The sequence below is a fragment of the Macaca fascicularis genome, chromosome 2, assembly GCF_037993035.2.
Source record: "Macaca fascicularis isolate 582-1 chromosome 2, T2T-MFA8v1.1".
Lineage (NCBI taxonomy): Eukaryota > Metazoa > Chordata > Mammalia > Primates > Cercopithecidae > Macaca > Macaca fascicularis.
Window position 1 is genome coordinate 46,431,786 of NC_088376.1, and position 14,760 is coordinate 46,446,545.

Below are 14,760 nucleotides of genomic sequence, written 5' to 3' on the forward strand. Positions count from 1 at the left end.
TTGAAGAAATTCCAGCTCATGGGTGAATTTTCTATAGAATAGGATAGCCTAGTATCAATTCTTTTTCCAATTACATTTAAAAATTGCTTACACAATCTAGTATTTGGGCAGCAAGCTAGGAATGTTGTAGCTACTAATTTTAAATAAAATTTTATCAATCAAAGATATACATTCTCAAGGGGAATTTCTCTTTTTAATTCAGAGAACAGAGAGAGTATAAAGTGAAAAGTGAAAGACTTTTCCTCCCTCTCCGACACCCAAGTCCCACTTCCAGAGCTAAATACTGTTACTATTCCTTATACTTCTAGAGATTTTATGCATAGATTAGCAAAGTTACACCCTTTCTATTTTTTAGAAATGTGAGATAATGCTAAACATATTATTCAATAAGTTGGTTTTTAACTTGATTTATATATTAGATATATTTCCACATCAGCTCACATAGATGCATCTACCTCTCTTCAACATTTATAAATGTTATATGCAGTTAATGCATTTATTAAACCAGTTCTGTGTTGATGGACATTTAGGTGGTTTTCAATTTTTTTTATTTTATAAATAATGTTACAATGAATATTTTTGAATAACTCATCTTTTCCATGCAGATATGAAAAGTTATTTTATCATATTCAAAATTCCCACAGGTATTTGTTTAGATTTTTCTTATGACTCTATTCTTTCATAAATCTGCCAGCCCTTTCCTTCACAAGCACCAAAGTTTGATGGTTGTGCTTCACAATACATTTTCGTATCTGATAGACTTCACTCCTTACTGTTACTTAAAATTTTGGAATTTTCCTTTATTTATTTATTTATTTGAGGCAAGGTCTCTCTCTGTCACCCAGGCTGGAGTGCAGTGATGCAATCATGACTCACTGCAACCTTGATCTCCCAGGCTCAAGCAATCCTCCCACCTCAGCCTCCCCATTAGCTGGGACTACAAGCACGCCACCACACCCAGTTAATTTTTAAATTTGCAGTAGAGATGGGGTTTCTCCATGTTGCCCAGGCTGGTCTTGAACTCCTGGGCTCAAGCAGTCTTCTCACCTTCACCTCTCACAGTGCTGGGATTACAGGCATGGGCCACTATGCTCAGCCCACATTTCTATTCGTGAATGCTTATTTTTCCAGGTGAACTTTAGCATCATTTCATCAAGTTTAAAATATCCAATCTGTTTTGCTGAGGAGCCAGCCATTATCGCAGACCCCACCTTGTAGGCTTTCCTGTCTTGAAAATTAAACCAAAAAGGTTCTGGACTAAGGACAACAGGCATGGAGGGAGCAGGAGTGGGATGCAGCACTGACTAGAGTTTGGTGAAGTGAAGTCTATAGAAGGAACTGTGAGAACCTCAGGCCCCTTCCCACACAGGGCTCCCAGAATGTTGGCACTCAATTTATACCTGCTATGAGAGAAATTATCTGGAGAAATAGACTGGTTCACAGATAATGAGATTTAGAGGTGCCTTCAAATAAAGGCCAGGTTTCTTAGTTGTCCTACAGTGAGGCTCACCAGTTGATGAGCTTAGAACTTGCCCCCGCTCCAGTCCCTCTTTCTTTTTCCCCTCACTCTTAAATACGGTTACTCATTATGGCCTTTCCACAGAAGTGAGGAAAAACAGAGAATCAAAAAGACTGAAAAAAAATTGCAGAAAGCCAACACAATTTAAGGTGCCAAAAAAATCTTCTAAAAACTATTATCAATATTTTCAGAGGCAAGAGAAGATACTGCATTCATGTAAGGGAATAGGAGGCTAGAAAAAAATCCAGAAAAACATAAAAGCTTTTAGAAATAAAAATACAAGAGTTGAAACAAAAATTTCAAAATTGGAACATAAAGTTGGGGAAATCTTCCATAAAATATTTATATTGATAGAATATAGATAAAAAGACGTTTGAGTGAGTGACATAAAGAATTGAAAAGTAGAAGAGAAAAGATGAGGAGGTCACATCAGTTGGTCCAATATTTTTATTAAATAGGTTCCATAACAAAGAGAAGAGAGAAAAGATGTAATTATCAAAGGAATGGCATGAGAAAATTTTCCACCATACGAGATGTGAATTGGTAAATTGAAGGACCCAAACATGAAACATGATGAGTAGAAATGAGCATTATACCAGGCATGTTATTGTGATATTTCAATATAAAATGCAGAGAAGAGTCTATATGATTTCTTGAGAGACAAAAGATAAATCACAAATGCAGTGATAAAAATCATACAGCACTAGATTTCTGAAAACAGCACTGAAAACTAGAAGACAATAAAATATGTCTCAATTACGGCCTGGGAGCATGAATAAAAATAGTAGGCAGACTCAGAGTGGATCTTGGATGGAAGGTCAAGAAATCAAGTATAATAATGTTATATAAAGTAACTGGAGATTAAAGGAAAGAACCCCCTTCTTTTTTGAGACAGGGTCTCACTGTCACCCAAGTTGGAGTGCGGTGATCCGATCATGGCTCACTGCAGTCCCAACCTCCCGGGTCTAAGTGAGCCTCCTGTCTCAGCCTCCTGAATAGCTAGGGCTACAGGAACATACCACCATACCTGGCTAATTAAAAAAAAAAAAAATTAGAGATAGGATCTCACTATGTTGACCAGACTGGTCTCAAATTCCTGGGTTCAAATGTCTCAAGCCAAAGTGTTGGGATTACAAAGATAAGCCACTATGCCCGGCCTGGGAAACTTTGAAGTTAAAGCCTTGGGTCAGTCATCAATGTCAGAAACATCTTAAAAGATAGATAGTGAGTACTAGACTTAGCCAAGACAGAATCTTAACTTGCCCCTATAGAGGGTGGGTCTCTACAGAGAGGCATTGACCCTATCCCCCTGCAGAGACAGTGATTGCCATTGTCAGTGTCAAGTTTGAAGAGAAACAGATGTCACTACAGCAGCAGAGAAGTTAAACTTTGCATTTTCAACCTTTTTCTTTCAAAGTCTCAAACCCTGAACCAACAAGAACTTTCATGAGTGTAACCCATTTAAATGGAATATCGTCTGGGAGGAAGAACCAAACTCCGTGCAATCCTATGGTCCTTAGATAGTCTCTCTCTCACTCATGGGATAATCCTAGGTGAATAAGAGCTGGCGTGACTTGAGCTCACACTGATCTTCAGGGTGGTACCCCTGTATTCCAACATGTTTCCAAGAGGCATCTGGGTATTCGGATGCCAGACTACCAACATGGATGCCTGATCGAAAGTAGAGGTAAATAATTGCTTCTCTGAAGTGATTTCAAGTTTCTCCAACAGAACTATATGTATGTATCAAACCTTCATTTTATAGCATCCTTTTATTTACAGCAAAACAGACCAAAATACCTGCAACTAGTCTGAGCTGATTTGAAACGGCAGGTATGGGAATTCCCAGTTGAATTTGCACCAAGTTACATCTTCATACATCCCTAAGGGCAAATTTTGTGACATTTCTCATCAGAATGTTCCAGCCTGCCAGACAGAGGTGACTACTCTGATTTCAACTTGAATATTACACATAAACAAAAAGAATTATCTCAATAGCAACTTGCTTAAAGAAGCGTCTTATAAACCTGAAGCACTTTAAGAACATTAAATTGGACTGATACGGACTTTTCCCCCTAATGTAGAAAGATATATATTTAAAAAAAAAAAACCACAGCAGGGGCTGAAATATGTGACAAACAATTTGGAAACAGCTGTGCTGATTGCAATAGCCTCCCAATAATATACTGCTTATATTTTCTTCTCAGTTTGATTCTTTGACTCCAGGAAGTACTAGAAAGATACAAAACATTTTTCTATGGCAAACTGCTTTTAACATGATCAATTACCTTTCCACCTTTATGCTGGGCTATGGTTTAAATTGCATGATTAATCTTTAACTCAAAGAGGTCTGAGGTGTGCTCTGTTTTCCTCCTTTTCTTTCTTTTCAAAAAGCATCTTAGAATTAAACAAAAATGTAAAAAAGGAATTCTAAATATCAACAGCAAGTGGTTTAATTTTTAGCAATTATAGATGTTAGCTTACTGAAAAGAAAATTAAGACTGTTGTGAAACAGTCTGTAATTTTTATATGTTTAAGGCTCTGGCAACCAGAATCTCCAGAATATGTTGAAACTTCTCAAATTTTGCAATCCAATTTTATGATCACAAAATCTTCCAGAAAGATATGTTAAGTGCTTACCAGGTAGTATTAAGTAGTAGTAAGTCTGGTATTTCTTACATTTTAAAAATCATCTGGAATTTGTTTTCATGTGAAGTATGATGGTAGAATTAAAACTTTCTTCTGTGTTTTTATAATTGGACAGCTAAATGACTCAACTTCATCTCCTTCCTTTCTTCTCACTGAATTACAATGCCACTTTTAAACATGGAGTGCATGTGCACAACTGTCCACAGACATGCTTCTTTTTTTCTGAAGGTTCTATTCTGTACGTTTGACCTCTCTATTCCTATCCCCATGCCACACTGCAATAATTACAATTTTTATTCCATTATACCTTCTTTTGCTAAATTGCTTCAGACCTTATTGTAACTCATTTATTCTTTCACGTGGAATTAAAATAATCTTGTCCATTCTAGAAAAAAATAGCTCTATTATTTTTATGGGAATTGAATTACATTTTAAAATTAATTTTGGGAAAATTAGCACTTTTAATGTTGAGCTTTCCTATCCAACAACATAGCATATCTCTCCTGTATTCAAATTTTATAATTTCCTTTCTACAGATTCTTTATATTACCCCTGCTGTGCTTTTAGTTGTCCCTTAGCTCCACAGCAGAAACACACCACCCAAGTGAACCTTAGTCCCTCCTTAGTTTCCTCTGGGAGACTTCACCAAGGCAGGCAATAAGGGTACCATCTCTGAGGGTTAAGACTGGTATGTCTAGTATTTCCTAGGCTCAGTTTCATGTTCCTGCTTCTGGTTAGCTCTCTACACAAGGCTGTGTACTCATTTTTGGTATGCCTGTATCAATTTTTGATCCTTTTTCTCCTTCTCACTCTTGCTATACATCATTTGGCAAGCTTTATATTTAGTCCTTTGATCAGTGCCTTGATTTGATCAGGATTGCAACCATTTCTGCCTCTCTTTTATACTGAGCCACAAAGCATATTCAAGGATATGTCCGGCTTGGGGGAAAATAGGCTGTACAGAGCTCTCTTCAGATTCCAGGCACTTTAATTCATAGTTCTCCAACAGACAATAGAGTACATCTTACTGACTGTCTAATAAAAAGAGGAGAAATTGCTCTCTGGATGTGCTATAATTGGATCATGTCTTTACTCACATGGTATTCAATAGGGATCCAAGATGATTTAAGGTTTTTATCTCTTTATTAGTGTGAGAGAGATATAAACCACACTTAGGAAGTCAGAAACTTTCCACTCCCATGATGGGGAATGGAACAAACAATTCAGATTCCACATTTAGAGTAACCTTTTATGTGTCAGGTGGAGTACTTGGTGTTTTCTGAGATACTATCTGACTAAGTTTTTCAAAAGATAGCCATGAGCCCAGAAATTTGAAATTTAAAAAAAGGTTATGAAAGCTTAAGTCCATGTACTGAAATTATGACAGGGGATAACTGTCATGTTCAGAGTTCTTCAGAGTCCTTCAGAGTGCACTGGTCCCCTTGCAAGTAAGAAGAGATGGGGTCCTGGGAATAGGTCCTTATGGACACTGGGGGTGTGACAGGGAGACAGCCTGGCTTCTCCAGGGCTGTACTACCCACAATGATGCCTGCTGGGTGCTGCTGGAAGCAGCCCATGAACAACATACACAAGTCAGCCAACTTGCCTCAGAGTCTCGTTACTAGACCTAGCTGACCCAGAGGACTGTGAATTTAGAATGATAATCCCAAGTGCACTGGCCACACCACAGGCACTGACAGTCACCACTAGGCCTATAAATAAGAAAGCAGGTGAAACATTATTATTGGCTCAATGCAAGTGTCATGAGCCTTACAACAAACCTATCCTTCCAAGAATAGTTCAAACTCACTTTATGAATGAATCACCTAGTAATTGACCCAGATTGAATACAGATATAAGAGCAGAAATCTTCCAAACCAAAGAATGGTCTACAGATGGAGACCCTCTCCATCAGGCAGCAATCATTTGGCCCGGACTGTATCTTGCCCATGCCCTTATGCCACTTGCTCCTCCTCTCTGTCTTGTAAGAGCGCTGGCAGAACAAACCGCTTAGACCGTGTCTAAGACTCATCACTGGAATTCGATGGAAGAGGAAAAGCATCCCCCTGCAACCTGATTAACTAGGACCACTCAAGAGGCCTGAATGTGACAATAACTCAGAGTCAATAATAATAGTAAAATAAATGTAGCAAGTATCATTTGATGCATTTTGTTATTAGGTACTAAAAACAAATTTATCGTCATTGACTTTCAAAACAATTGCATGAGGTATATATGATTATCCTCATTTTATAGATGAGGAAAATAGGTGCTCAGGGAGATTAGGCACCTTCTCCAAGGCTGCACAGTGTAAATAACAGAAGGAAAAATTGAGTCTTCATCTGAAATTTATAACTTTAAGTTTCGTGGGGTTTTTTTGTTTGTTTGTTGTTGTTGTTGTTGTTGTTGTTGTTTTTTGTGACCGAGTCTCGCTCTGTCGCCCAGGCTGGAGGCAGTGGCATGGCACAATCTCGGCTCACTGCAAGCTCTGCCTCCTGGGTTCATGCCATTCTCATGCCTCAGTCTCCCGAGTAGCTGGAACTACAGGTGCCCGCCACCAAGCCTGGCTAATTTTTTTTGTATCTTTAGTAGAGACGGGGTGTCACTGTGTTAGCCAGGATGGTCTCGATTTCCTGACCTCATGATCCGCCCGCCTCGGCCTCCCAAAGTGCTGGGATTATAGGTGTGAGCCACCACGCCCGGCCTAAATTTCATATTCTTTACAGTACAGTATTCTGCTTTCATTGACTTTTACCATCTGCACAATTCTGAGACGTTTAGAGAAGGTTGGTTACCTGATTTTCTAATGTAAAACATTAGAAACAGTGAATGAGAAGGAGTTGGGAGACTACTAGAAGTATAAAAACTCATGACTGAAATTGAAGGAGGAGAAAACTTTTTAAAAAACATCCCCAAACACCTAAAACACCCCCATAAAATTCCTCAAAACAAATAACTTGGGGACAGTGAATGAAGAGGCAAATAGTTCCATATGTCCCTCAATAATCTTTGAGGTTATCACTGGATTATGGCATTAAAAGGGATAACCTGTATACAGTCTATGCTGCTTAAAATGTTGAGAAAATTTCCCAGAGAATTTTGGGAATAGAAGGGACGTTTAGGGATCATGATGCAGAGTTGACTTATGGACATAAATAATCGAGGTCTAGAAGGCAACAGAGTTGACTCAGCCAAGTGCTGGTCATTGGCAGAGACCAGCACAGACCTCACTTTCCATAAATCCTGGTCTAGGAGGCTAACAACTCTTCCTGGCTTCTCCCAAGGATGTTTAGTGACACCTTAGAAACTTCTCATAAATACAGACAAAGAAGAGATTCCTTGTTTGACATTGTTAAATTAGATGTCTAAATTTTACTTGTATCTTTTATCAATTGCTCATTTTTGCTCAATAAATTAGATACTAGATAAGTGCCTGCCTGAGAGATGATCATGCTCCAGTCAGAGACACAAAGAAATAAAAGAGAAAGCACAGTGTGATAAGAAGAATGATCAGGATGAAATGGGAGCCAAGGGGGCACCGAACACAGCTGGGCTTTAGAAAGAGTCAGGCATGTTTTCCAAGACAGGTGTTTTTGCATTCAGTCTTGATGATGGATGCCTAGGGAATGATCCAGGTGAATGAAGGAGAAAATGCCACTTTGGGTAAAGGGATAGAATCTATCATCACATGGAGTCTCTAGAGAAGTATCAGATATCTTACTTTGATTAGGCAAGAGTCAGCAAACTATAGTCAGCCTAATCCATTCTGTTGTTATAAATAAAGTTTTATTGGAACACCAGCCATGCTCATTTATTGACCTAGTGCATATGACTGCTTTTGCACTACATCTAGTGTCAAGTAATTGCCATCAAGACCCTATGGCCCATAAAGCCTAAAATATTTACCATCTAGCCATTTACATGAAAATATTGACTGAACCCTGGATTAGAATAGATGGAGGCAGGGGGCAGATTGCACACTGGTGGCCCGTGGGCTTCATCTAATTGCTATGCTTTATTTAGTCTTCTCATTTTCTTTTCATTTATTAGTTTAAAAGAAAATATGTTTAACATTTTAAAATTAGGAGAATTCACATAGAAAATCCAGATTTTTAACTTCTTTTGATAAATCAGATCTGTCCATTCTGGACCTACTTTTCAGCATGGCAAGAATTAGATAGAGCTAAGCAGCAGCAGTCGCCTTCAGGTGGGGAATGGGCTTTCCATTTTCCCATTGTCCTTCCCACTCTCTCCCAGCCTACTACCTTAGCCCTGTAGGAATCTAAGTTTACAAATTCCTGAAGAGGCTGGAGATAAAGGTAGTAGTGATTCAGTGAAGGGCTAGGAATTATTTGTTAAGAACTTTCAACTTGATCCTGAGATGCCAGGCAGCCACTGGCCTCTGGCCTGACAAGACTGGTCTTTTAGAGAACAAGACTGATAGTAACATAAAGAATGGACTAAAGGAGAGAGTCCAGAGGCAGTGAGATCACTTAAGAGGCTTTTGAGTAAGTCCAAAAAGGATCGAGGAAGACCATAAAGTGGTATCAGAGTGAAGGTAAAGAGAAAATGGATCCTAGGAATATCTGCATGACAGCCAAGAACACAGCTGAGACTGAGATACAGGTAGGAGATCTCAGAGTGCTGGAACCATGGGAGGAAAAGCATTAATATTGACCATTTCCTGAGCCCTCTTAGGGAATTCTCAACAGAGTCCTAAAGTCAGTAATGCATAGGGCCTACTTTATGTGGCCAACTGATTGAACTTGTGTCAAGAGAGTTTTATATTAAATACATTGGGAGCTTTGGAGATCGGAAGTTGAAGGAGTATAGAGGGTCTTTGGAAGAGAGCGTAAAGAAAAGTATTCGATGCCAGTGGTCAGAGCCTTCCATAATAGGAGTAGAATATTAGGGTAGCTGCAGAGAGAAGGGGCTTTGTCAGGAGTCTCAGGGCCCAATGTTCATTCCAGATTTGGAAAGTCTGGTAACTGCAGAAAACCACAGATACCCAACAGGGTCTCAAAGACAGTACAAAATTGATGTGCTGCTTCCTACTCTTTCTTAATACTGTCTAGAAGACCAAAGGTGGTTCCTGATGGTGAGAGAGAGGTGGCCTTAGGACCAGACTGGCACGATGACAGGAGAATGACCATTCTTCTCAGCCTCCTTTGATACACTACAGGGGAGATATTTCTTGCCTGATGAAAAGATCCTGATGAGCCTTCAAAGATATTCTTATCTAACAGTAAGAAGTATCACCTTACAAAATTGAAATGCCACTTTCATCTATGAACACAGAAATAATATCAAAATAGCTATTTATTTGAAGGAGAAATTAAGCAAGCAGATAGAATTTCCTATCTACTTGGCTTAGTGAAAGACTCAGAGGGTTTAGACCATTCCTCTGAGGACAGAATTGGCAGTTTCCATGGAGCATCACATCAAAGGGACTGTAGAACTATGATACCCTGCATTTTGAAAATTGGGATAGCTTCCCCAATCAAGCTCATCATAACAGTGAAAATAATTTTACAGAAGAGAAAGTATTGTTCTTTAGGAACCCACACACCTCTATCTAACTCATTCAGAAGAGCTGCTGAGGCAATTTTCTAAGCCCTGTATTTTACTGATATTGTAGAGAGATGTCGAAGAATGTCCACAAGGAGTAACTGAAAGACAAGAGGAAAATCAAGGAGGTTAAAAAGAAAACACAGAAGATGCTGTCACTATAAAGATTACATAGTTTCTCAAGTAAAATCCCAGACAGGGTTCAGTTTTTGAGAGAACTTGTCATAAATGCTCTAAGCAGAGTAATTCTGTTTGTGTAAGGGGGAATAAAGAAAGAAAAAGCATTTCCAAACACTAACTAATACTTAGAAAAAAGGAAGCTTACTCAAAGCAAACCAGAACCATTATGTTTGTCTGATGAAAATGGGATTTTCAAATTTGCAAAAATTTACATTGTATACATAATGCAGACACATTTTCCATGCATAGCAGTCAAATATTAAAATCTTTACAGAAGCTTTTATTTTGTGTAATGCATGTATACAATGTTTTGCATTGCCCTAGATAAAAATTCATCTCATGGTGTCATGCTGTGTCAATCCCGAGGAAAGGCAAGTAAATCCTCATTTTACCAGGACAATAGCTTTGGGTAAGAGGATAAACTAGCTCTCATTAATCTCCACTCTTCTCCAGCTGAATCCAGAGGACCACCCACATGGACAGCAGTTTAAAAAAGGACTGAGTGTACCCTTTTCTTTCTCGGTATCTCAGCAACTTCTGGTCCCACCAACAGAACAGGCCAAGTAATAAATACCATTTTTATCATATTTTACAGTTTACAAAGAGCCCATCTCATTAAGTTTTCACGAAGCTGCACCTGAATTTTGTTGAAGGTCAAATAGGGTAAGAAACTTGTCCAGGAATATGAGGAAGTGGCAGAGGTGGAGCTTCAACCTGGGTGTCTTTGGGTCAATGAATACCCTCCCACTAAACTCCTTATCACAGCTGTATCTTAGCCACAGAAGAGAAGTGAGAGGCTGAGAGAATCCTTCTTCTTCTGGTAGCCCCTGCCTCCATGAGTCATGCTATAGTCCTTTTGTTCATTTGCAGGGAGAATCCTACTTTTATAAGACTTTTTTGATTTCATTTGACATGTAATCCATTTATGTCACTTCAAAATATACCATATATCTGATCTATCCTCAATTCCTCCACTTTCTAGCTGAGGGGTTTTGACAAGTAGTTCAACCTCCCTGAACTTCAGTTTTCTTATCTATTAAATAGGATGAGAAGTAAGTAGAGCATAGTTGCCGGGAGGATTAAATGAGCTGGGATATGTAAATCACTTATCAGTACTAACACATAGTAAACACTCAATAAATTTTAAAATTTAAAAATCAGCAGGGGGCTGGGCTGTGTTGGGTGAGTGGAGTATTGCACCTGTGCAGAGCCCTGTGGTGGTGAGCTCAGAAAAGCGCCCGGAGGTGGTAGACAAGCACCAGGGAGCCCACGTGGGTATGGGCATCCAGAACAACTCCTCAAGTAGACTCAGCGAGAACTCAGAGGGCACCAGAGTTGCTCTAGGTGGTAACCGGCCTTTGAAAAAGGAGAAACAAAAAAGGAAAGACTACTATCCCATGACAGATAGACAACTGACCAGCAAGAGGGTCGAATTTTGGGAGACTGCACTAGCTCTCTTTTTTTTTTTTTTTTCGAGACAGAGTCTCACTCTGTCACCAGGCTGGAGTGCAGTGGCCCGATCTCAGCTCACCACCACCTCTGCCTCGTGGGTTCAAGCAATTCTCCTGCTTCAGCCTCCCAAGTAGCTGGGACTACAGGCGCACGCCACCATGCCCAGCTAATTTTTGTATTTTTAGTAGAGATGGGGTTTCACTGTGTTGACCAGGGTGGTCTTGAACTTCTGACCTTGTGATCCACTCGCCTTGGACTCCCAAAGTGCTGGGATTACAAGCGTGAGCCACCGCGCCCGGCCAACTGCACTAGCTTTTGAAGGCTGTAAGGAGATTTGGGATTTCTTGAAGGCTGCTGCACGTGTTTTTGATAGAAGTTACTGTGAATTCGCACAAGCAGTCATTGATGGTGCAAATGTAACATTATACATGGTGCACTTACAGAGTGCTATGATGAACTGGGGAATAGATATCAGCTTCCAATCTATTGCTTGGCAGCAGCAATCAACATGACAGAGGAAAAGAACATAGAGACTCTGAACGTTCCTCAGCCACCACCCAATTCTAGATATTAATGTCAGCTCTGTTTGTATCTTCCCACAGGCAAAGCCCTCAAACTTTTGGTGTGCAGCACAGACACAGTATGCCACATGCAGAGGCAGTGACTCGCAGTAAAAGGAGTGGAACTATATAGTCAGTGGTGGTTCTTTTCTGGTAGACCTCTCACTAACAAAATGAAATTGGAAGAGCCAGAGATCCCAAAGGACTGTGCTGTACAGGTGAGAGTGAGGCAACCTTTTCAAAACCCAACACCAGTTGAGAACTGAATTGGTCCCATTGGCTGGTCCCCAGGCCCCTCCTGCTCCTTTTCATTGTTGCTGTCATGTCCTACTCTATGGTGTGAAATTTATTTGCACTGCTCTGAATTCCCTATGAATGGATTTAGTTCTGAGGAATTACAAGTGAAAAATTTCATCTGTGAATGAGACCAACACAAAGAATTAATAAAATACAAAGAGCTAAAAAAAATAGCTGGAAGCTGGTAATGAATGAGCTTGGGTGGAGGTGAACATTTACTTCTCCAATTAAACTGTGAGCTGCCAGGAGGGCAGGCCATTATTTACTTAATCTATCTGTATTTATTGTATTTCATTTATCTAATTTAATGTATTATGTATTTTACCCTTCTAAACACCATTAGGAAAATATGGCTTTCTCACTGTAACTGTCGAGGAGGAGCATGCTTTTGTTTAGAATGTGAGCAACTAGGGAGCAGAGGCTATTTTCCTAAGGGACAACTAGATAGAGTATGGAGGGATGGAGGGATAAAAGGAGAGAAAGGGTACAGATGCACCTCCACTTATGATGGGGTTACATCCCAATAACCATGGTAAGTTGAAAATATAGTTAAGTCGAAAATGCATTTAATATACACCTAACCAGTGGAACACCATGGCTTAGCCTGGCCTACCTTAAATGTGCTCAGGTCACTTACATTAACCTCCACTTGGGCAAAATGGTCTACCATAAAGCCTATTTTATAATAGAATGTTGAGTATCTCATATCATGTATTAAATACTGTTCCAAAAGTGAAAAACAGAATGGTTATACGGGTACTCTTAGTATGTTTCCTACTGAATGAGTGTCGGTAAACACTCTAGTATTTAGAGTTGACAATAGTGTAAAGTTGAAAAATCATTACGTCAAAGCATTGTACATTGGAGACCATCTGTATTATAAACACTCACTCTATAATATTTAATGTTAGTAAGATGAACTACAGAGACTTATTTGAGTCATTTAAATGACTATATTTGATTATTTCTGTTAGAATAATCATTTTTTGAACTGCAAAATAATTTTATGGCATAAACTTTGGTGGTATCAGAGTTATATAACATAAAATTAGAAGACATTTTGTCAACAGTCTCATTTTATGGATGCTATGAATCAGGTCCAAGGAATATATTTAAATATGTATTTAAAATATCATCGTCAATACTGTTTTATTTTCTCCCAGATTAATATATACAAAACTTCTTCTCGAGCAAAAATAATAATAATGTAGTTCAGTTAAGTATATATATTTTTTCCAAAAAGATTAAATCAAACAGCAGAGGAGCTACACTATTGACATTTAACTGGTTAGTCTTTTTGGGGTATATTATGACCATCTCCCTGTTTTCCTCTTACCTTTGTGGTGACATCAACAAGAGATAAGGTAATTTTTTTTTTTTTTTTTTTTTTTTTTGAGGTGGAGTCTCATTCTGTCGCCCAGGTTGGAGTGCAGTGGCGCGATCTCGGCTCACTGCAAGCTCCGCCTCCCGGGTTCCTCCCATTCTCCTGCCTCAGCCTCCCAAGCAGCCCGGACTACAGGTGCCCGCCACCACGCCCGGCTGATTTTTTGTATTTTTAGTAGAGACGGGGTTTCACCGTGTTAGCCAGGATGGTCTCGATCTCCTGTCTCGTGATCCACCCGCCTGGGCCTCCCAAGGTGCTGGGATTACAGGCGTGAGCCACCGCGCCCGGACGAGATAAGGTAATACTTAAAAATTGTGACTGACTGTAATCAGTAACCACATGGGGGAACCACTAAATAAATAAATGGTCTGTCCACCCAAATAATTTATCAATTAATAATCATAAGCTTGACAGCTTATCTGATGTCCAAACTACTGACTCAACAAGTACGTATTGAGTATCTACTAGTGCAGACAACTGTGCTGAACGATGGGATAGGTTGGTGAGGAAAACAGACATTGTCCCTACTGGCATGGAATTTAAAATATGTTAGGGAATAATAGACAATAAATGAGTAAACAAAATAGAATTACAAATTATGATAAGTGCTATGATCGGGGCATTGTATTTAGAGTTGACAATATTAAATACTTAGACATTATTCATTATTTATCTGAAATTCAAATTTAACTGGGTGTCCTACATTTTTATTTGCTAAATCTGGCAATCCTACCAGTATATGTGTGTGTGTGTGTGTGTGTGTGTGTGTGTGTGTGTGTGTGTAGTGGGGGGCAAAGGAGAGAGATCTACTAGCTATAATACTCTGGCAAAATTCATGCCCGGACACTCCATTTAAATTGTCATTTGACAGATGAGAAAGAGCTGTCCAGGAAAGGAAGGGAGTGGAATGGTGGAATGTTTTAGGTGGTACTGAGGGCAGAGAATTCCAGACAAAAAGAATAGCATGTTTAAAGCCCCTGAGATGTTCATTCACTCAACAAGTGTTTATTAAGAGTCTATTATGAGCCAGGCATTAGGTACTAGGGATTCAGCGGTGAGCAGAACAGAAGCACTCCTTGTCTTCTTAGAGCTGTAAATCTGAAGGATCAGTTGAGGATGTCAGGACACAGCAGCAGAGAAATCATTTTTGG

General features: G+C 39.3%; 1 protein-coding gene and 1 pseudogene across 1 annotated transcript in view; one reads left to right on the forward strand and one right to left on the reverse strand.

Annotated features, from left to right (window-relative positions):
• SLC9A9 (solute carrier family 9 member A9) overlaps positions 1-14,760 on the reverse strand; it is a 586,998-nt gene that overhangs the window by 347,341 nt on the left and 224,897 nt on the right. The gene's annotated exons all lie outside the window — the stretch shown is intronic.
• On the forward strand, positions 8,738-12,194 carry LOC102114933 (ubiquitin domain-containing protein 2-like; annotated as a pseudogene).